Source organism: Echiichthys vipera, assembly GCF_963691815.1.
Source record: "Echiichthys vipera genome assembly, chromosome: 13".
Classification (NCBI taxonomy): domain Eukaryota; kingdom Metazoa; phylum Chordata; class Actinopteri; order Perciformes; family Trachinidae; genus Echiichthys; species Echiichthys vipera.
In genome coordinates this window covers 2,012,271-2,034,292 of record NC_139838.1, presented here as the reverse complement: position 1 = coordinate 2,034,292, position 22,022 = coordinate 2,012,271, and positions in this window count along the sequence as shown.

Genomic DNA, 22,022 nt, shown 5'->3' with positions numbered 1-22,022 from the left:
ATAAAATGGGTACCCAATGTGTCCGTGAAGCGATGCAGGCCTGAGTCGATGCTTGTGTGCGTGGAAGCCAAAAAAAAAAAAATGGTTGTTTCGCGCCACAGCGCAAAAGAAACAATACCAAGCTCACGGCGTAATTGCGTCGTCTTCGTCCTTTCAGCCATACAGCGGGTTGCTGGGGTGCGGGCCGCAGACGATTCCTCCCGTCCTCCCGGTAGCGTCCGTGGTAGACACTCACCATGGGTCCTCTCCTGCAGGTCGGTTACACAGCGGGCTAACAGGCTTCACCAATGCGAGTGGCTGAGGGAGCTGCTCGTAGTGGAGGCAGTCACATAAGCTAACATGAGCTACACTAGCTTTTAGCTGCGCTTTTCAAGAATAGTCCTCATCTATACTGACACACATATGCTGCGCTGACTGAACCGTCACTCTGAGACTCACTGTCCGTTTGACTTATCAAAGTCTTTTGCTTAACTGTCACGTTTCGTTGCCATGCCGCGCCTCACTCCATTTTCTTCTTCTTCTTCTCTCTCTCTCTCTCTCTCTCTCTCCTTGCTCGTGACTTCTTCTCTGGTTCCGGCCGAACTCTCCTCTCATCAGGGATTGGATCTCCCAAAGGTAAGTAAACTTAAACAAATTTATATTTTACATTTTAACATTGCTGTTACATTCTTTTAACATATCTCTTACAGGAAATAAGAAAATAAAACACAAATAATAAATGAGTGCTATTCTTTTAATTTCCCATAGGGTTACATCCCCCCCTTACTAACCGTCTAGATGTCCTCATCATACATTAATATTTTAATACTCACACAACTATAACTATGAACTGTGACCTACACGTTATAGGCAGTATGATGAACTACTTTTTACCTAATTGACGATGATACCTCTATGAACTATTGTGATTGGTTGCTCACTGGCCTTGCCAGGTTCATCATAAGTGAGTCTCAGTACTAGTTTTACCTGTCTCTTCTGAGTGGATCTAGGTCTCAGTACCCTTTCTGTTTTTGGCTTACGTCTCTGTTTTGCTTTTGGTGCATAGACCAGACCTCTGCTAATCTCCAGGGGCCTATCAAAAACGTGGCGTACGCCATTTTCCACGCCAACGTTCAGATGTATCAAAAGTGAAATGACCGTGGAAATGTGCGGTGCGCCACGCAAACTTCATGGCTGTCGTACGCACGTTTCAACAGCTATTGTTTCGTTGGCGACACTTAGAGGTGATGCTGGGAAACTGTTAGTTATGTGAAAACAATTCATTCTCAGTGTAATGTGCGCATCAGAGACACATTAATGGAAAATTAACACACACGTGTTTGCAATCATAAGATTGGATATAAAAGCATGCGCAATTTAATGAAAAATGGCATTAACAATGGCAGCCTTGGCCTTGTTAGAAGACATCGCAAATTGTTATATCAGATGTGAGAGGGTGTTTAGAGAGCGGGAAGATCTGTTGGCAAATTACGACAACTGGCTCATGAGTCGTTTCAGGTTGCCGAGGACAGTGTTACTGGAGCTGTGCGCGGAGCTGCGGCCAGCCCTAGAACGACACACAGCCAGGAGCCAGGGGTTGTCCGTTCCCACACAGATGCTGACCACTCTGGGGTTTCTGGCAACGCATGACTCGTTCAATCTAAACAATAGCATGGTTTGTAACAGATTGGAGGCTGGCACGGTGCGCGATGGGTGGCTTCTCGGTGAGTAAATAATTTATCCGTGTAATGCGCCCCGAATTTAAACCAGCACAATGCCCGTTTGGACACCCGCATTCAAATATGTGTATTTGTTTTTTTCCCTGGTGAAAAAAGAATGGCAGAGCTATCTTGTCTCCTTGTGTTCAGTATTTGTCTCAATAAACGCGTGCGTAAAGTAAACTTCAGTAGCCACAGCGCACCTCTGCAGTCATTAATATAAGTGTGATTAGTCTTGTCAATCCTTGTAATGAAGTTGTTTTGTCCTGTTTGTATATATATATATATATATATATATATATATATAGAGTTACCCCCTGAGAACGTGGCTTTTGACCCCTCTCACTAACCCCGGCACCGACCAAGAGGGGAGGTACAACGACCGCCATTCCCGAACTCGGGCAGTGGTGGAGAGGGCAATTGGCCTATTGAAGGGGCGCTGGCGCTGTCTAGACCGGTCGGGCGGGGTGCAGCTGTACACACCTGAGAAGGTGTGCCGCATCGTGCTGGCCTATGGTGTCCTGCACAACTTGGCACACCGCCATGGCATACCACTGCCAGAGCACATCCCCCCACCAGAGGAACCGGATGCCGGACCCGTCAACCTTGACCCACCCCGTGAAGCGATACGGGCCCGGCAGCGTCTGATTTCAACGATGTAAAGAGGCAAGGACACACTTTACTTTGTAAGTTCATTTATTGCATGATAAATATCTCCCAGTGCATTGACAATTTGATCTAGACGATCACTGACGCCACAGATTGCTCTCACTATTTCCTCCTGTGATTCCAGCACAGCTTGTGAAAGGACACGGCCAGTCGGGCGGACATCAGCTGGCGTGGAGTCGCCGGGGCGCGTGGTGCTGGAGGTGCCGGTGGAGTCACCGGGGCGCGTGGTGCTGGAGGTGCCGGTGGAGACGCCAGGGTGCACGGTGCAGAGGGATGAGCCCTCTCCTGTCTCATCGTCTATTGAGAAATAATAATTAAAAAATGAAGTAATTAAACATGAGTCAAGTGTTTATATCCTGGCAAAATAACGCACGAGCATGTGTAATGTGAGCAGCCTATTGTACGACCAGTATAATGACATTTCTGAGTTTAACACATTTACCTTGAGGATGATCTGTGTCGCCTTCATGGCCCCCCACAACTCCGCTTAGCGCTGTGTCCTCCACAATAGCCGCCACTCTCTGATCAAAAGGGGGTCAGTTCCTCCCCTCCTGTCACCCCGCCCGTTGCGGTGATACTTCGGTGGTTGTGCGCTGCTCCGACCCCACAGCGTTCACTGCCTCACACACACACTCCCACTCAAATGTCTTTTTCTTTGTGTTTATTCCTGAAAAGAGGCTACCAAATAACACAGCTCTTCGGGTCTCCACTTCATTTAATAAAATTTTGAGCTTAGACTCGTTGAAGTTGCGCTTCTTACCTTTACTCATCGTTTAAATCTGATGGTGCATAGAGGGAATCCCCGTTGCAGGCCCTATTTACATTGATTTGCATATTTAAATGGGGGCGTGGACAGGGAGGAGTTTAGCACTTCGACATGTGCGCTCAATTCCACGTTGATTGGGATGTACAAAGGATAAGTGCTTGGATCCATGCGTACGCACACTTTTTTTTTGTGCTTACGCCAGTTTCTGGATTCTAGCGTACGCCATGTTTTAGTGAGAAAGCCACGCAAGTCTTAGTACATGAGGCCCCAGGTCTGTCTCATAGTCCGAGGACTCAGCATCTGTCACCACCTGACTTCTTGGTTAATCTCTGTCTGTTTCACCCTAATCAGCTGAGCGTTCAGGACTACCGTCCCTGACCCCTTCTTTTTCTGAGCTTACAGACTCTCTTTCTACCGAAGCATGCTGTCTTTTCAGCAAAGAGTCTATATAATCTCTATAGTTTCTACCCGGTCTTTCACTCTCAAAATCTGAAGAAGACTCTGTCTCCTCACGGATCTGTTCCTTAGGTTTTGACAGGCTAGTTGGAAAGCTCTTTGCAGATCGCGCTTCAAGCTATCCACATACTGGTAATGACTCTTTTCATCACTGTCATCATCTGACGCTCTGAAACACAGGTCTACAGGGAGTCTTGCTTCCCTACCAAACATCAGGAAATAGGGAGAGTACCCTGTTGCATCGCTTTTTGTACTGTTATACGTGTAGCAGCAGGATGCTTTTATATCTGGTCATTAATTGAGTGCCAAAGGTAGCCACCCATGGTAGGTGGAACGGAGTATAAATAGGGCAGCTCTCCCCGGTGTTTTCTCTTTGCGCTCCTGTCTGACGCGTCACTTCCGGACCGGAAGTTTTGGCTCTCTTTGTACGCTGCTCGTCCTTACCACGTTGCCAGGTGTTGACCCTTTTGTTCTTATAGTACATGAATGTTTTGCCGAAGAGCGGCTGAGCTGACGTGCCCTGCTTGGTGTGCTCTGGTCCCGTTGTGTTGCGGTGGTAAGTGTCCTCTCTGTCTGCATGGTCTTGGTCGATACATTTTTAAGTTAACGTTAGCATGGTTGCAGGTAAATGCTGGTAGCCGCATGTGTCTCTCCCTCTCTCACCGCCTTGTGTGTGTATCCGATCCGGCCAAGAGGTATGTTGTAGTTTTACTGCGGCACTTGAAACCGGTCGGTTAGGCTCATTTTAATAATGTTTTGTGCTTTTTAGATGAGATACAGCCAACTATCCGTGTGACAGAAGCCACGGCTTCGCGCTGCTTTGTTGCTGCTTTGTTGCTGCTTTGTCGCTGCTTTGCCGCTGCTCTGTTGGCTGCTCTGTCACAGCTTTGCGGCTGTTTTGCGGCTGTTCGCGGCCAAGTCACTGTTACCTTAAGCCTTCATGGCTGTGTTTAGTTTCATTTGACCCCTTAACTTGTTTTTTTGTTAATTTGTTTTCTTCATCCCACCTGTCTTGACTTTTGATATCCTTTTGGTTAATTTTTAATTAACTAGTGCAATTCCTTTGTTTAGGGCAGGTGGTGTTTAGTTTTGCCTGCATCCAATTGGTGCTATTTGCTTTCTTTTCTTGGTTTATTCTGGGCAATAGATATTTTGTTTGGTTTAATCATAATTTGCCCAGTTTCCATTTTTATACTAGTTTTGTTCCACTATGTGACTATTCTTTTGTTGTTTGTTTTCTTTGCAGAGGCCGGTGGTGGTGATGGTGCTGGTGACCGGGGTGGTGGTGTCCCTTCCTTCCCTGTGTGCTGTGCTTCCCTGGGATTTTTGGTTATTCACAAAGTATGTGTGAGTGTGTGATTGTCACGTCCCCGGGTGATTTATGATATTTTGTTTGGACCCCCTCCCCTCACTAGTTTCCCCACACCAGCGAGCTTCAGACTGAATGTTTTTTTTTATAATTTGCGGGTGCTGCATTGTAATATTTAATAATATAGATGTATTTGATTGTGAACCACGTCTCACGCCTAATGAGTGACCTCACTTGCGTGTCCTGACATCAATTGACTTTGAGTTAAGTCTTTGGGTGAAAGTCCCATGGTGGCGTTGTTGCAGTCCTACCGTTTGAACACCGGCAATTTGAAATTACTGTGTCTTGTGTCCTCCATACACTCGCCACAAAACCTTGCGTCCTCGGCAGGATTTACTCTATAAAGGCAGAGACATGTGTTTGTGTATTTATTGTTCTTTCTCCATTTCCTTTTGTGTCTCAATATTGTTTTCTCTTGTAGGCACATTGGGCAGCTGTAAAACACAAAGCAGCAGTGGTTTGCCTGGCGGGGCGAGAGGCCGCAGTCATTCGGTCCCCTTGGTATTTGGTGTCCAGTATGGTGTTCAAGGTGGCCATCATGGTGCTGTCCGTTCACCCCCAGTGCCTGATGTGAGCTGATTGAGCTGCTCTTGCTGCCGCTTAAGCATCTCTCATCTCACTGAAAGCATCGCACGGTTGCAGGACTCAAACTGGCGCAGCCGCCTTTCTCGTGCAGACCCTGTCATATGCAGGCGTTGTAAACAGCCCGCCCATTTTGCGAGGGAGTGTGGTGGTGGGCGTGGTCCTTACACTCAATCTTCTTTACAACCCCCATCTAATCCAGGTAGACAGTCTCGCTCCGCTTCGATGTCTGGAAACTAGAGCCCACCGAACTGCAGAGCCACAGTTTGGGTGGGGCGTCTATTGGCTCACATGCTGGTTCCAGTATTCTAAATGTTCAGAAGTTAATCTTGTCTTGTCCCCACGTCGATGTGGGCATGGGTGAGGTGAAGGTCCCTTGTTTAGTGGATACTGGTTCCATGGTGTCCTGTGTGTCTGAGAGCTTTTTTCAGTGGTATTTTGAGCCTTAGGGTCAGGAGCGCCTCCAGTCATGCAACTGGTTGCAGCTTCAAACTGCTAACGGTTTAGCTATCCCTTACATTGGCTACTTGGAGCTTGAGGTACAACTTTGTGGGAGGTTGATGCCCAACTGTGAAGTGTTGATCGTAAAGGAACCTCCTGGTGTTGTGCCTGCTCAAGTGCCTGTTGTTCTGGGTATGAACATAATTAGTAAATGCTACCAAGAGCTCTTTGGACAGTAAGGTGAGGCTTTATTCTCTCAGTCCTGTGTCTCGGGGACTCCAACCCTCATCAGTGTCAACGTGCGAATGCTCAGACCCATCAGGATAGTTCAGGAAGGGCAAAGGTCAGAGGTAAAAGGGCTTGGCGAATTCCTGGCGGCGTCATGAAGATCGTGGCAGCCACATGTGCTGAAAGGTATTCTGGTGCCACAGTGTTGTTTGAGCCCCCTGCTTCTGGTTTGCCTGCTGGCTCACTTTCGTCCCCTGCCCTGGTTCAAGTGATCAGAGGTACGACTTACATACCGGTTGTTAATGTAGGCTCCACCGATGTGTTGTTGCATGCCCGCACTGTTGTTGACACACTAGATGCTGTGAATGTCATTAGCCTTCCTTCAGGAGTCAGTGAGGTGCCCCCTTGTGTTGCCACTCTGTCAGCTCAGACAGTTGCCCCTACTATACAGCAGCAGGTTGAGGATGTAGACCTGTCATCGTTGTCTTCAGAGGAACAGCTCCAGGTGAGGTCTCTGCTTGGGCAGTATGCCCCCATCTTCTCAACCCACGATGGAGATCTGGGCTGTACCAACTTGATCTCCCATGACATCCCCGTGGCCGATGAGATCCCTGTAAGACAACGTTAGAGGCACATCCCACCCTCAGAATACGAAGTGGTGAAGGAACACATAAATCAACTGCTTTCGTCACAGGTAATCCGGGAGAGTAGCAGCCCTTATGCTTCCCCCATTGTGTTGGCGAGGAAAAAGGATGGTAGCCTGCGTATGTGTGTTGACTACAGACAACTCAATAATAATACTAGGAAGGACACCTTTCCTCTGCCTCGCATTGAGGAGTCCCTTGATGCGCTTTCAGGTGCCTGCTGGTCTACCACCCTGGACTTGGCCAGTGGTTACAATCAAGTGCCAGTTACTGAGTCCGACAAGCCAAAAACTGCCTTTTGTACACCATTTGGCTTGTTTGAGTGGAACAGAATGCCCTTTGGGCTTTGTAACGCGTCCAGCACGTTTCAGAGGCTCCTGCAGCGTATTTTTGGGGATAAACGGTGTGAGTCATTACTGCTGTACTTTGACGACATTGTTGTTTTTTCATCGACCATGGAACAACATCTGGAGCGCTTGCGGGTTGTGCTAGACTGACTCCAAAGAGGGCCTCAAGGCCAAGCTCAGTAAGTGCTCCTTCATCCAGAAGGAGGTGCATTATTTTGGCCATGTGATATGTGGAGATGGTGTCTCCACTGAGCCCAGCAAGGTTGAGGCAGTTGCTAATTGGCCAACACCCAAACAGTCTCAGACCTGCGGTCCTTTCTATTACCGGCAGTTTTTGGAAGGTTTTGCCAAGTTGGCAGCCCCTCTGCATAAGGCTGTGGCAGAGCTTGGCAACACTAAGACAGGTAAAAAGTCTAAGCATGAGGTCATCGGGCTGTGGACTGATGACTGTGAACAAGGTTTCCGAGTTTTGAAGGCTAGGCTCACTGCTGCACGAGTATTGGCCTATTCAGATTTTTCCCTCCCCTTCATTTTGGAGGTGGATGCGAGTCATGGTGGCTTGGGGGCAGTGCTCTCTCAGGTACAAGCAGGAAAGGTGCGGCCGATAGTTTATGCTAGTCGAGGTTTGAGGCCAACAGAAAGGAACATGGTAAACTATAGTTCCATGAAACTTGAGTTCTTGGCCCTTAAGTGGGCCATGACGGAAAAGTTCCTTTGAGTCACTTGTCCTCAGCAAACTAACAAACACAAGTAACAACGTGAATCCAAGATGGTTGCGCCCTGTGAGAGCTCTGCTGACTCAAAACTTCAAAACGGCAATTTCTTAGCAATTTGTAAGTAAAAAATTTAAAAAAATTAAAAAGAAGAAGAATCGAAGCACTGAGGATCAAATGGCGCCTCCGAGGAAAACTGATCCTAAATTTGACAGCGACATGGAGGAAATACGCCAGTCGCTCAGTCGAATGTCTGGGGAACTCGTCAAAGTTACTGAACAGCTGACCGGGGAACTTGCAAAAGTCACCGAACAGCTGACAAAACTAACGCAAGTTGTAGAAGAGGTGAAACAACTGAAAGATGCAGTAAGCGCAAAGGATAAGACAATCAATGAACTGGAGAGAAGGCTTGATAGCCTCGAACAGCATACGCGAATGGAGGATGTTATAATTACTGGCCTGACAATCAAACCGCGGTCCTACGCTAAAGCTGTTGCAAGTGGCAGCAATGTCAGCGAGGATGCGGAGAAGGGTGATTTGCAAACGCTGGAAAGTCAAGTTCTCCAATTTCTGGCAGAGAAGGACATCCACGTAGATGCGAAAACCATTTCGGCATGCCATACTCTCCCATGTAAAGACAAGACAAGGCCTGCATAAATCTGAAATACAAATCTGAAATACTAAGCCAAGAAAAAAAGTTGAGAGGAACAGCGGTATATATGAATGAGCATCTGACGCAGAAAACAGCAAACATGCGAGAGAAGCCCACATCCTGCGCAAAAACAGGAACATCAAGGCAGCATGGCGAAATTGTAAGGTATTTATTCAACTTAATGGGTCAACTCCGGAACAAGCTAAAGTGATTATGGTGAGAGACAGTATGGCGTGCATTCCGCTGTTTAGGCCTATTCTCGACATAGGCCTACTTCAACACCTATTAAATGCAGTGGGATTACTTATGACAAGACTTTTGCTGGGATCAATGGACTTATCTTGCTGTTGGTCAAAGCGAATAACTGTATTAAAAGACTATCTCGCTCATGCCTTCGATAATGGACTTAAACAATGACATAAACAGTGACAAAATATTTGATTAGGAAACTGACTTTGGGGAATGCCGCTACTTTACATCGCAAGAGTTTAATGGGACTACAAACAGGATTACAGACGTAGCCTTTTCCATCTTACACTTTAGGTCAAAGCTTGAGATGCAATTTAGGAAAAACGACTTCCTCAGTGACCTACAACGGACATTTAAAGTAATTGCTGTAACAGAAACCTGGTTGAAGGACATGCAAGTTGGCAGCGTACAGATAAACGGCTACAACATGTTTTATGTTAACAGGATGGGGAAAGGTGGAGGGGGCGTAGCCCTCTATGTTGACGCTAAACTGAAATGTAAAGTTGTTAAACAAAAAACCATAACTGTGCCTGACTTGATGGAAGCATTAACTATAGAAATCATGAATGATATTTACAGACCACCTGGGCCTGCTACTGACTTGTTCAAAGAAGAAATTATAGAAATGTTTGAGGATGTAAAGAACAAATCAGTAATTGTATGTGGTGATTTCAATATAGATCTAGGTAATAATACTTCCAATGACTTCAAGAACTACATGGAAATGTTCAATGATATCCCAACCAACCAGGATCACTTCCCATAGTGCTACGATCATTGACAACATATACACAAACATGCATGGCGATATAATTAATGGTATTTTCATGACAGATGTGAGCGATTATCTCCCTGTATTTTCCATATGTGGTAGTATATGTATAAATACTGTGCAAGATCAATCTCCAGTCATCTTAAGGGATAGGTCTAGTAAAGCTATCGAGGCATTTAAAGAAGACCTTAAGAAACAAAACTGGGAGCAAGTATAATCAAACGACTTAAATAATGCCTATAATGCTTTCATGACCACACTAATGAATTTATATGATAAAAACTGCAAAATCTGTGCTCAGAGTGTAAAAAAATCCTTAAATAACCCTTGGATGACGAATGGGTTGAGAAATGCTTGTAAGATAATAAATTATCTGTACAGGATGTTTCTTTAAAAAAAGAACCGAAGACGCAGAGAGCCGGTATAAAAGATATAAAAATAAACTTGTATCAATTCTAAGACAACAAAAAAGGATTACTACACCAGTTTAATAGATAAAAGTAAAGGCAATACAAAAAACTGATAAATACTGTTCTGAATAAAGGCTAGGCCAAACCTAATATTCCTGAGTTCATCACCAAGAATAATATGGATAATTATGCAACAGAGGAAATAGCTAATGAATTCAATAATTATTTTGCAAATATTGGCTCCAATTTATTGCAACACATCCCAGATGAAACCATTGATGGTGGAATTATTCCTGATAGTGTAAACATCATTTTCTTTGAGAGTGTCCAAGTAAGCGAAATTTTTTCAATTGTGAATAAATTGGCGAAAATAAAAAGTCAAATGATTATGCAGATATGAATATGTCACTGATAAAACAAATTACAGATGTTATCGCTGAGCCTTTCACCTGTTTGGCTTTTCTCAAAGATCGTATCAGCTTTTGAATAACCTTGGCCTGATTCTCTGGATTGCTAAATTTTGAGGAAAAGTGGCCAATATCGCCACAAGGATAACAGAAATTTCCATTTGAATCGCTAAATGTTTGCTGAATGGCCCCACTTGGAGCTTGTTGGATTGGTTCTATTTTTAGAACTGCCGCAGGGGCATCAGAGACCCTTGGCATTTTAGTTGTCCGCTGATTTTGCAGCTTCTTCACCTGTTTTTTTAGGGCAACTTCTTCTGTGTCAGCACATGTATTAGCGACAGGCACTTTTGTTATTAGCTCACGTGCTTTGTTATCAGTTGCATGGTTATTTGTGGCTGTCATAGCGGTAAACATTGCTTTTAGTTCGTTAATGTCAGATTTTAAACTTTGAATCTCTCCTTCCCTACTATCTATGTCTGCATTTGCCTGAACCCGCCGCACAGACGAGTTCAGTTTCATCCGTGAAGACTCATACTCTTCTTCGCTGTGGATTTCCCTTTAACAGCTCCAAGAAAAATGGCGGATGTTCCCTCCTTTCTCTTAACTTGAGCTGAACCATCATTATATCAGAATGCACAGCACCTCTGAGACGTTGCTTCTTGAGCACGATTTGCTCGGTCAGGTAGAAGGCCTCCTCGCTGAATCACTCTGGTTAATGACAACTCTTACCGTCTCAAAAAATCAGATAACTTCTCCTTGGGTTGCTGTAGCAACAACCGAAAGGCAAAATACAGATCTTTGCCTGTCTCAGCAAACCCAAATGCACTCTCAATAGCTTCTAAACACTGCACTGGACTAACCTCAGGGTCAGCGTTCCGGACAGATTTCACCACACCCAACGCAGGACCTTTAAGACTCTCAATTATGCGCCGCCTTTTCTGCATGCTTTAATGCCTCTTCCCCAGCCGGGGTAGGCATAGTTCCAGAAAAAAGTTGCAAGACGGCGGTAACTGCTATTCTCGCCAGACGGTTTCTCCATCTTGGCTAGCAACTCACCCACAGCACAGATAATAGACTCTGGAGAACCACTCAGTAGGCTTGGGCGGTAATAAGGTGATACGGTATACCATGGGTCTTAAAAATAGCAACGTATCAGTTTCAATATCGCCATTAAAAACATGCAATGCACATATATGAGACAAGGATTAAATATTAAATCTAATTTATTTAATGCCTAAAATGCATTTGTGGTTGTCATCACGTGACAGTGTGGAGGCGAAAGAGAGAAAGAGGGGGGGAAAGATGGCGAGTCACGCACCGAGTCACCTGGTCTCAAAGAAGAACACGACTTCTGCAGTTTGGCAGTATGTCGGTTTCTGACCTAATGAAAAGGGAGAGGCGGTAAATACTCACAAGGCAACTGTAAATTGTGCAATTAAAAGGTGACCGTGAGAGATGGAAACACCTCTGACCTAAGGAGGCATCTCCGAAACAACCACCCACTCACTGCTGCAAGGATGCATTTGGCCCTGAGTTCACTCAGTGCAACAGCCTGTGAATGTTCTCATTTGTCCAGGTCATCGTGCTGACAATGGGCCTGGGCGGGGCCGCTTCTTTATGGATTTTAGGTTATATATGTAATATTGGGATTGCCAATGACCCCTTCTTTACCTCAACCACAGATTGTTGCTTCACAACATCAAGAGCTCCTGTGAGGATGATGAGAGACTTCAGTGTCGGATGCTCAGCAACAATCTTAAGGATCTTCTTTGAGACATCAGACACCATGTAAGTGGGAAAACAGAGTACCTTTGGTGTTTTTCCAGTGTGATAGCAGTGCAGGTCACTCGGTGTCATAATGAGTCTCCGGGTGCTTGGTTCTGCCTGATAACCGTCTTCCAATATTTGAGGGAGGCAATTTGTAGTGCTTTGGCTTTGCACCAAGAAAGTTCCAGGGAGGACTGTTTGATTTACTGCCATTTACACCTGGCTCCTGCCGGGTCTTGGTGGTGCTAGTTAGCTTTCTGTTAGCCTGCTCCCTTTCAGCGTTTTGAGTTATCGGCAGAGTAGTTTCATTCCCATATTGGCCATTTATCTCCATATTCACCTCGAGCCGAAGCATTTTCGTTTCCAGTAGTGCTATCTTCTGGAGCAGTTTGTGGTAATCATCCTTGGAAAAGGGAGGCATCTTGTTGCTAATTAGCGTCTGTTAGCTGAGCTCCACAATCCCAGTCAGTGTGTAGCGTTTTGGTACTGCAAGGTCGAGCAGTACTCGTAAAAAATATTTAATTATGGCAGTAGTCTTCTATCTACAAAAAGTGTATAGTCCCAGTGATTTATAAGTATCCAGGAGCTGCTGCTTGTAATTTATCATAGAAGAAGAGCAAGAATATCAGCAAGAATTGTAAGCAGAGACGAGAGCAGAGAGACCGCACTGTAACAAAGCCGGAATGTAAGCTGAGAACAGTTCAATATGGCCACGCAGTCTCCTGGAGATGTCTGTTTTAGTACAAAACAAAAACCAGCACAAAACATACTCATAAAACATGAAAGTGACATGCCGAAAATGATTCCTAACATATTTTGTCAAGGTTACCGTGCTTCATGTACAGTAATAACCTTAAAACAGGGAAATAGTGGTGGGAGAAGAATGAGGGGATCATTACTAACAGATCACTGCACAATGGATCAACCTGGATTTTAGTTACTGCCAACGGATGACTTCATAATCAGTTATAATCAGTGTTCAGTTACGCCTTCTGTCATAAAAACAACCCATTTCATTATTTGCACACTGAACACTATTTTGGGCTCCTTTACATGTAATAAATTGAGGGAAACTATTTTATTGTTCATGTTTACAGTTACTGATATAGAGTTACACTTTTTGATCAGGAGTGTTATGGAAATATATCCAGTTTAAATGTGACAAGTTACATTCTCAATTGAAAATGCTTTGTATTTCTCTGAGTGATGGTGCCCATACTAAATGTGTAAATCCGGAATTATAGCAGATAAGATTATGCCTGCTTTAAATATAGTTAAGCTGTAATTTGCACTATATTATTAAAGTAGCCCTGATTCACTTATGTACAGGTGATAATGTGAACTAGGATGTTGTTTTAGATACAAAGAACACAGTACACTAATTGTCAGATGTTGTAACTGTGAATGTAATTTGTGAAGAAGTGTATAATTGGACATTTTATAACAGTTGGTATTGTACAAATAGAGGCTTACGCAATGTTGTATGTTAAATTACTTATTGAAATTTAGATAAAGATGCAATCTGGATAACGAACTGAACGCTCTGTGTCTTCATTGCTGCTGCACTTTATCTGTGTTTTACAGATTAATCTTTTTGTTCATGTGGTACCAAACTTGGGACCCGTAACAGGAAGGCTACAGACGAAAATAAAGATAAAAGAGAAGGGGTAAAGACGAAAACATGGACTTTTAGTTATAAATGGCTGTTGAGTCATGAGTGGCTTGTAGTTGACCAAGAAACAAATATAATGTACTGTAAGGATTGCATAGGGTTCCCATGCCAAGTCCCCCACAGACTGATCTACTACTGATTTTCCTTGGGAAAAATTTGGCTAGTGGAAAATCTGATTGGCTGGTAACTTTAAAAAATACTACTTATGTTGGCTGGTGATCAAAAAAGTATTTTTTAATATAAATTTTATTTATAGATATTATTACAGTTAATGCTTACATGCCTGGGTCTGTCTGCCTGTCTGTTTCTCTCTCTCTCCCCCCAACCAGTCAAGACAGATGGCCATCCTCTTTCGTCATCGTCCACTCACCTTATTCCCTGTAGTGCTATCATTCCTCTTTTTTCCAATAAAAATTTCCTGTACAATATAAAAATATGCCCAACTGTTGCAGCGTCATGACAAAGATGGCAAAGCCCTGCTATAGCAGGGGAAACTGGCACTGGGATGCCACCCCCCCTGCTGCCTATCTCAGACACATAGGGCTCCTGGTATGGTGGACGTGACCTTGTCCTCAGTTGACCACACTCAGATATGATCATTGTAGCAGAACTGCTACTTTTACTAGTACCGAAAGACCTGGTTTGTTTACAAGCATAATCCTTGCAGCCTCTCTACATCACATGCACTTCATGCATGTATTACTTAACTTTTTGACGGCAACAAATATGGATTATGAATTAAATTTAACACTAATGAAACACATTTAACTATCACACTGATATCTTCAGCACAAGAATTGTAACTATAACCTTATTGTGCAACATCCTCCCCCACTAAAATTATAAAATGTTGGCAAAACATTTTTCCTTCTTTATGGAACATTTTTGAACACATTTAGATGAACAATGACAAGTATTCAGTTATATAATCATTCACATATTTACAATTAGCACACATATCCTTTGTTCTATTAACTTAAATTATCAGTACATCAGTAGGCCTCCCAAGTCCATTAAGTAACATATGGCAACATACCATTTCAAAATACTTAATTTATATCAAGTACATTATACACACTGTGACCTGTAGTTCTATTCAGTCAAGGACACAATGTTTACACCAATTTGTCCGTTCAATTTTTGGGGGATTTGTAAAACTATATATTTTTGGTATCCTTACAGACCGAAGCGTGAGAAAATCCTTGATTGCCAATTTTAAGAAGTCATTACTGCAGTCAATTTGGGTCCTGAAAATGGTGTACTATTACACTAAAAATGCCACAGGCTAATTTACTGTTGTCTTGCCTAGAGCTAATTAAAGTAAATCTGGGGTAAAAATGTTTGAGGAAAAGTTGTTATAAAGCATTTTTAGATAGTTCAAAATGTCCTTAATACAAATCCAACGTATAACATTTCTCAACAAATACTGTGTATACTGTATACTGTGTACTGTGTGTAAGTGTAATTCCAGTTTAAAATCATCCCATAGTTTTTTCAGCATGAATGTATATCAAATGAGCCATTGTGACAGTTTTTTTCATGTATGAACTATTAACGGAGAAATCCGGTAGAGTAGCTAACAGCCGGCCGTGGCTAACAGTGATTAGCTCGGGGCGGTACAGTGAAGGCATTAAAACTTCTTTTTAACCACTAATACTGCTCAAAATAACACCAAACCTCTGCAGTAGCATGCCAAGAGTCCCTACACTTAAAACGAAGCACCGACAACACAGTTAGTGAACTCAGAGTTTATTAAAAGAGTGTTTTGAAAGACTTACCAACTGGCCCCAGTACCAGCTCCTCTCATAGTAAAGTCCATTCAAGTGGATTACCTAATTCAACAGAAACAGAAAGAGTACACTATTAATATTAAAGAAGACTTTTCCATTTCACTCTAACTGAAATACACTAATTTCTGTGAATAAACTTATCTTCAGATGTATAGTCTATTGTGTTACTTCTTAGTCTCAAGAAAATCAATTTCTCAAAAAAAAAGGACTAATGAATTACTGTAACTGTATATTCATCCAAACCATTATAGTAGCTTATCTTTACATCTCTACTTTATCAAGGCTTTAGTGCTGGGTTTCCCTGTTCTCGCAGAACCTCTGGTTTCCTCATATTCTTGTTCTCTGGAGATGATGCATCCTCCCCTTACACCTGCGGCACTGGTTCTTGCACTTCAACATCTGAGTCCCGGCCCATGTCCTGCTGCTGCATGTCTCTTAGTCCTCCCCTCCCAATCCAACCTCCATCCTGAGCAGCGTCTCTCTCACTCTGCGACCTGCAGAGTATATTCTTGTGCTGTCTGAAGATGTCTGTTAGTCTGGGATCCTACTCTGGATTGTGGCTTTCCTGTGGGCTTGAAGGCTGGGACATGTGGGTTCCTGCTTTGACTCTGTCCAGGTACGCACAATGCATACTCTTCCTCACTTGGGCTACCAGAAATCCTGTGCAAACTAGCCATAGTGTACACTACAATCTTTGACACATCCCTGGCCTAAGTTGTCGTTGCATCCTGCTTTAAACAGTCTGTCATTATCCAGGGGCCCTGACATTAGCAGTGATGAAATGCTTTGAGAAGCTAATTAAGAAATACATCAGTACCTCCCTGCCCAGCTCATTTGACACCCTCCAGTTTGCTAACAGTTAAAACAGGAGCAGGGATGATGCCATCGCCAACCTGCTTTACACCACTCTGATCCACCTTGAGGGGAGAGGGAATTATGTGACAATGCTGTTTATAGATTTCAGCACGGCATTTAATACCATAGTTCCCTCCTGAAGATGAGGTCGCTGGGAATCAACACCCAAATATGTACCACTGGGTGCTCAGCCTCCTCACGGACTGCCCCAAGATGGTCAGAGTGGGGGAAGGTAAAATGTCAGGACCCCTGATCCTCAACAGGAGAACCCCCCAGGGTTCCATTCTGAGTCCACTGCTATACAACATCTACACACATGACTGCAGAGCCTCCAGCAGTTCTTCCCTCATCCTTCTCACCTTGTGTTGCTGCTCTGCTGTTAAGTTTGAGAGATCAACTGGTGGATCCGAGTGTTGTTTTTCAGCTTTAGCTCCAATACATTTTTCTACTGTTATGTCTCTACATGATTTACCTTGGACATTTTGTGGTTCAGGAAGAGGTATGATACTTTCCTTTTTTCTCTTTTTCAGCACCCCTCACTCCCATCCTCTTATTCTCTTCCTTTCACTTCACCTAATCTATGTAGGGTCCTGAGGGGGTCCGCCGTGCCCGGGTGCTATGATTCCCTATTGAAGACTCCCCACAACGACTTTGGCTTGCACATTAATTATAATAAATCGTGAAACACATCTTCTTCATGGTGTGGTCCTGTATGACCACATCAAAACTCCACACAAGTATCAAAACCAAAACTTCATAGTATGGGGCGGCCGGTGGCGCAGTGGTTAGAGCAGGCACCCCATGTAAAGAGGCTGAGGGTCCTCGAGGACGCAGCCGTGGGTTTGTCTCCAACCTGCGGCCTTTTGTTGCATGTCTCCCCCTCTCTCTCTCACCCCATTTCCTGTCAATCCTACTGAATAAAGGCTTGAAAACTGCCAAAAAATAATCTTTTAAAAAAAAACAACATCCCAGCATGATACAATATGGCCTAATCTAAAACAGAGCACAGTACCTTCTGCGGAGTGATGTACTGTATTCTATAATTTATCTGCACTTGTTGCTGGTTGATTTGCTTAGATTTTAGACTTTTTGTAAATCCAAAATTTGCAAATAAGCTTCCTTGTGTTCTTTGTTACAAATATTTGTGCTGACTGCAAAACAGGGAAATTAATAATGGCGTTTCAGTGCACAGAGTGAGTTGGAATAGGAAAGTTGTTTTTTTCTGATCTGTGAAGTGACATTTTTGATATTGCACCACTACCCTTTGATGGTGATGGCAAAAATGGTATGCATGATAATGAAGACAGAAAAATAGAAATCCATGGCAAAAATAACATATTGTCAATATTTGAGTCCCGCCAAAATTTCACTAATTATCTTTTCAGGGGAGCTCATGCCTCATGAAGAGGAGCCACACTGTGACTCTTGAATACCATTACACCCCTACTTACCGGTATTGAAGCTATTGACTGATGTGTCTGTCATCCCACTGAACATTTTCCGCCTTAGTCCAGCCAAAATCCCATTGACACAAACCTTGCCACAGACCAAACCACAGAAGTACTGTATTAGTGCAACAGTGACCCTAAACCCAGACCTCTGGTGGTTTTAAAACAAAGTGCTGTCCATGTATTCAGAGTGTGAATCTGGTCCAGTGCCTGAGGAATTGATATATTTATCCAGTGGTCATAATAAGAAACATCATCAACCTACAGGCAAAAGGAAAAAAGGAAAAAGTTAAGCAGACCTGAGTCAACTAATTTTGGTCAGTGGAATCAGCTGTGTCATTGTACACAGAATCAGGCAGACTGTAAACTGTCACAGCCGAGTCTTGTCTCAAAGTGTACAAACTACAGAGATATGCTAGAAACAGAGACTTGTGATGCAACTGGAAGACACAGTGCAATATGCGTTTGTATTTACTGCTCTAACACTAACAGCTCCTGCGCTGAATGTTAGTAATGTAGTTGTCTGAGCTTAGCCTTTGAACCAGATGCTGTGTGATTGAATCTCTGCCTGCCAGCGCTGTTAGCAGCAGGAGTGTCTCTCCTGCTGGGCACAAACGCAGCAATGCACCAACCAAGCTGCTGGATGGATGCATGACTCAAATATTTAAGTCAGGTTTGCAAATTGTAGAAATGCATTCATATCTGTTAGACCTCCAGGATTAACACAATGGGCCAATTCAAAACATAAATCTGTTCTTACCCACCTACATATGTTGGTGAATCATGTTTGATCTTAACAGTTTTTTATGATTGCTATGAAAATCTTTTCAAAAATAAATTTCCTAAACCCTCAGTTAGAAGAACATCGTCTGTGTAGGCTATACAATTAACACATTTTTGCTGCTTTGACACAAAATGCATACAATTAACACAAATTTAAAATACTTGAACTTCTTTGATCGGTTCGCAGCCGAGTCAGAAATGGCTGGGATGAGGATCAGCACCTCTAAATTTTAGGCCATGGCTCTGAGCAGGAAACCGGTGGATTGCTTACTACAGGTAGGGAATGAGTCCTTACCAAGTGAAGGAGTTCAAGTACCTCGGGATCATGTTCACGAGTGAGGGGAGCGTGAGTTTGGCCCGAGAATCGGAGCAGTGGGGGTGGTGTTGCAGTCGCTCTACCGCAACGAAAAGAGAGCTGAGCCGGGAGGCAAAGCTCTCGATCTACCGGTCAATCTTCGTTCCTACCCTCACCTATGGTCATGAAAGCTGGGTCAGGACCGAAAGAACGAGGTCACGGGTACAAGCGGCCAAAATGGGTTTTCTCAGGAGGGTGCCTGGAGTCTCCCATAGAGATAAGGTGAGAACTTCAGCCATCCCGGGATAAGTGGTTGGAGATGAGATGAGATGAGATGAGATGAGATGAGATGAGATGAATTTATTTTACAAACAAGCTCAAACAAGACCAAAACAATGGAATTTGACTGCAACATTTACAAATGCTTTCACACAGTGTGTCAGAACAGATACCATCATGTTCTAAACCTAACTTAAAGGCTAAAGGCAAAGTGATCAACTGCTCATATTGTAGATTGAAACTCAAATATATCCCCTGTATCTTTTCCATTGTTACTGAGAAACAGCTGATTTCATTTATGTAAATAGATCAATCACAGTTTACTAGAGAAGATATCAGGTTTGATGTGGATGAGAACAGGAGGCCAAATGCAGAAGGCCGAGCAGATTAGAAGAGGACTTTTTTTCTTTTTTTGTATTTTTCTTTGGCTTTTTCTGTATTATTATTATTATTTATATATTTATAATATTATTTATTTACACATAATACAGTAAATGGAAGCTTTATTGGAAATTCACCCTCTTAAAATAATGGCAACAGTCATATTTTCCAGTTTTTAAAAAAAACAGAAAAAAAGAGACCAAATATAGAATTTATACTTCTGAGGTATGTGATTTTATTTAGACTGCATCTTTGTTTGTGTTTGTTGTGACTGCTCTAATATAATGTATTTAGTTTTTTCTGCCTGTGCTGTCTGGAAGTTTTAACTGTTGTGGTTCAATAAATTATATTTATTAATTATTTCACACAAAAAGGTCATGACAAGAGACGACTATTGACATACAAATAATGCTGTCAGTCAATCATGTAACATAACACGCCTTTGTGTCTTCGTCAGTTCGTCAAATTTGTGTTAACTGTATGCATTTTATGTCAAAGCAACAATAAATGTGTTAATTGTAAAGCCTACACAGACGATGTTCTGCTAACTGTGTTAAGAGTTTAGGAAAATCGTTAAAATGGTTCAAAAAAATTGTCATAGCAATCGTAAAAAACTGTAATATGACTGGGAGGAGTGGGTTAATTTACGCTGACATATTCTTCATGACACAGTCAGGTGTCAGTCAGACAGAATAAATCAATATGATTATCTGATATCAGATCATTTACTAATACAGCTTTAGATGACAGAGATCTGATGTTTAAAAGTCCACATTTTATTTTACAATTTTGTTGCACTATTGCAGAGTTGGTGGTAATTTTTACAAACAACACATCAAGTTGAAGCAGTCTAAAAGCTACTTATTATTAAAACATAAGAAATGAACTTGAAATAGTTCCATTTTTGAGACTTCATAGTTCAAATTATGAACTATGAATGTCATCTAGTTCATTTTAATGTGTGAACTGAATTTTTAGCCAACTCTTGTGTGAAGCGTCAACATGCACAACACTGTGCCCAGTGAGGACAGCAAGGGGGACTGCGGAGTGGCCAGTATGGTCAATCACAGAGACAAACAGCATAGCTCCAGAGAATATGTCAGTCCTAATCACAACACAGGACAATAGCAGGCACAGGGCCAGAGAACAAAAAAGAAAGCCAGGGAGAGGCAAGGACACAGTGTGAGGGGAGGAGAAGAAATGATGGAGCCTGAGGACAGCAACAGAACACATAAATGTGACGGAGGAGATAAGTGATAGGGAGAGAGAGGATAAGAAGTTTTTAGAGTCACAATGAAACACAGTATACCCTGCTTCGTCCTGCAGCCACCCCTGCCCTCACCTGGAAACTGTTAGACTGCTGCTGCTGCAGATGGCGCTTGAATATGAACTGAAATATGACCAGTTGAGTACAGCATGTATGTTGGAACATATTTTCAGTCATGGGTGCTGCAGGTCATAAAGTCACAACAGCATACTGTGTGCGTGCACGGATTAGGGCTGTCCCCAAATCAAGATTCCAGAGTTGACTCTGCCGCAGACGCACACAAAAACATAATACATGTGGTCAAACATTCCACCTTTGATTAACAAACGTGGCAAAGTTAAGATTAATTTTATTATTCATGTCATCAAAAATTACCAGTTGCTTAACTTGCTATTACTGGTTTGGAAAAAAATATTATGGTTATAGCCAGTGTGGGGATTTATAAACATGAAATGTTTCTTTTTGTCACAATAAAAATAAAAATAAAGTTATTACTCGCTGTGAAAGTATAGAAGTTAAGTAAAAATGATTTAGCATGCTTTCACATATTATCAATTTAACACAGATGGCATTATTAACGGGTGCTGCAGATAAGCTCCAGGTTAAAACTAGGTGCAGTAAGATGAGAGGGGACCAGCCCACCAGGAAGTGAAGCCACAGAGTAGGGAGTGTTCCTTCTACAGGAGCTGGCTGTTCATTGGAGGAACTGTGTGACCAGGGGGTGGAGGATTCGACTTGTGAACGAATGAGAGCCAGTCTGGGAATGATTGACATTATAAAGCCTGAACCAGGGACCGCCTCAGCAACATTCTGAACCAATCACAACAACCCAATGACCTTTATTGCTGTATAAATTCTTTGTGAAGGAGGGGCTCGACTCCAGAGGCAGAGCTAGAGGGGAGGGGTCTATCGCAGGTAACAGCCAAGGTGGCTAGCTAACTGAAGGTGGCTAGCTAACTGAAGCTAACCTCAGCCTACTCTGCTGTTGTGCTAAATGGAAGTGATGCTAGTGCTAACAGGGATCTGAATGCTTCTAAAGAACAGAAATGAGCTCTCAGATGAAGTGTGTGGCTCTTAAAAGAG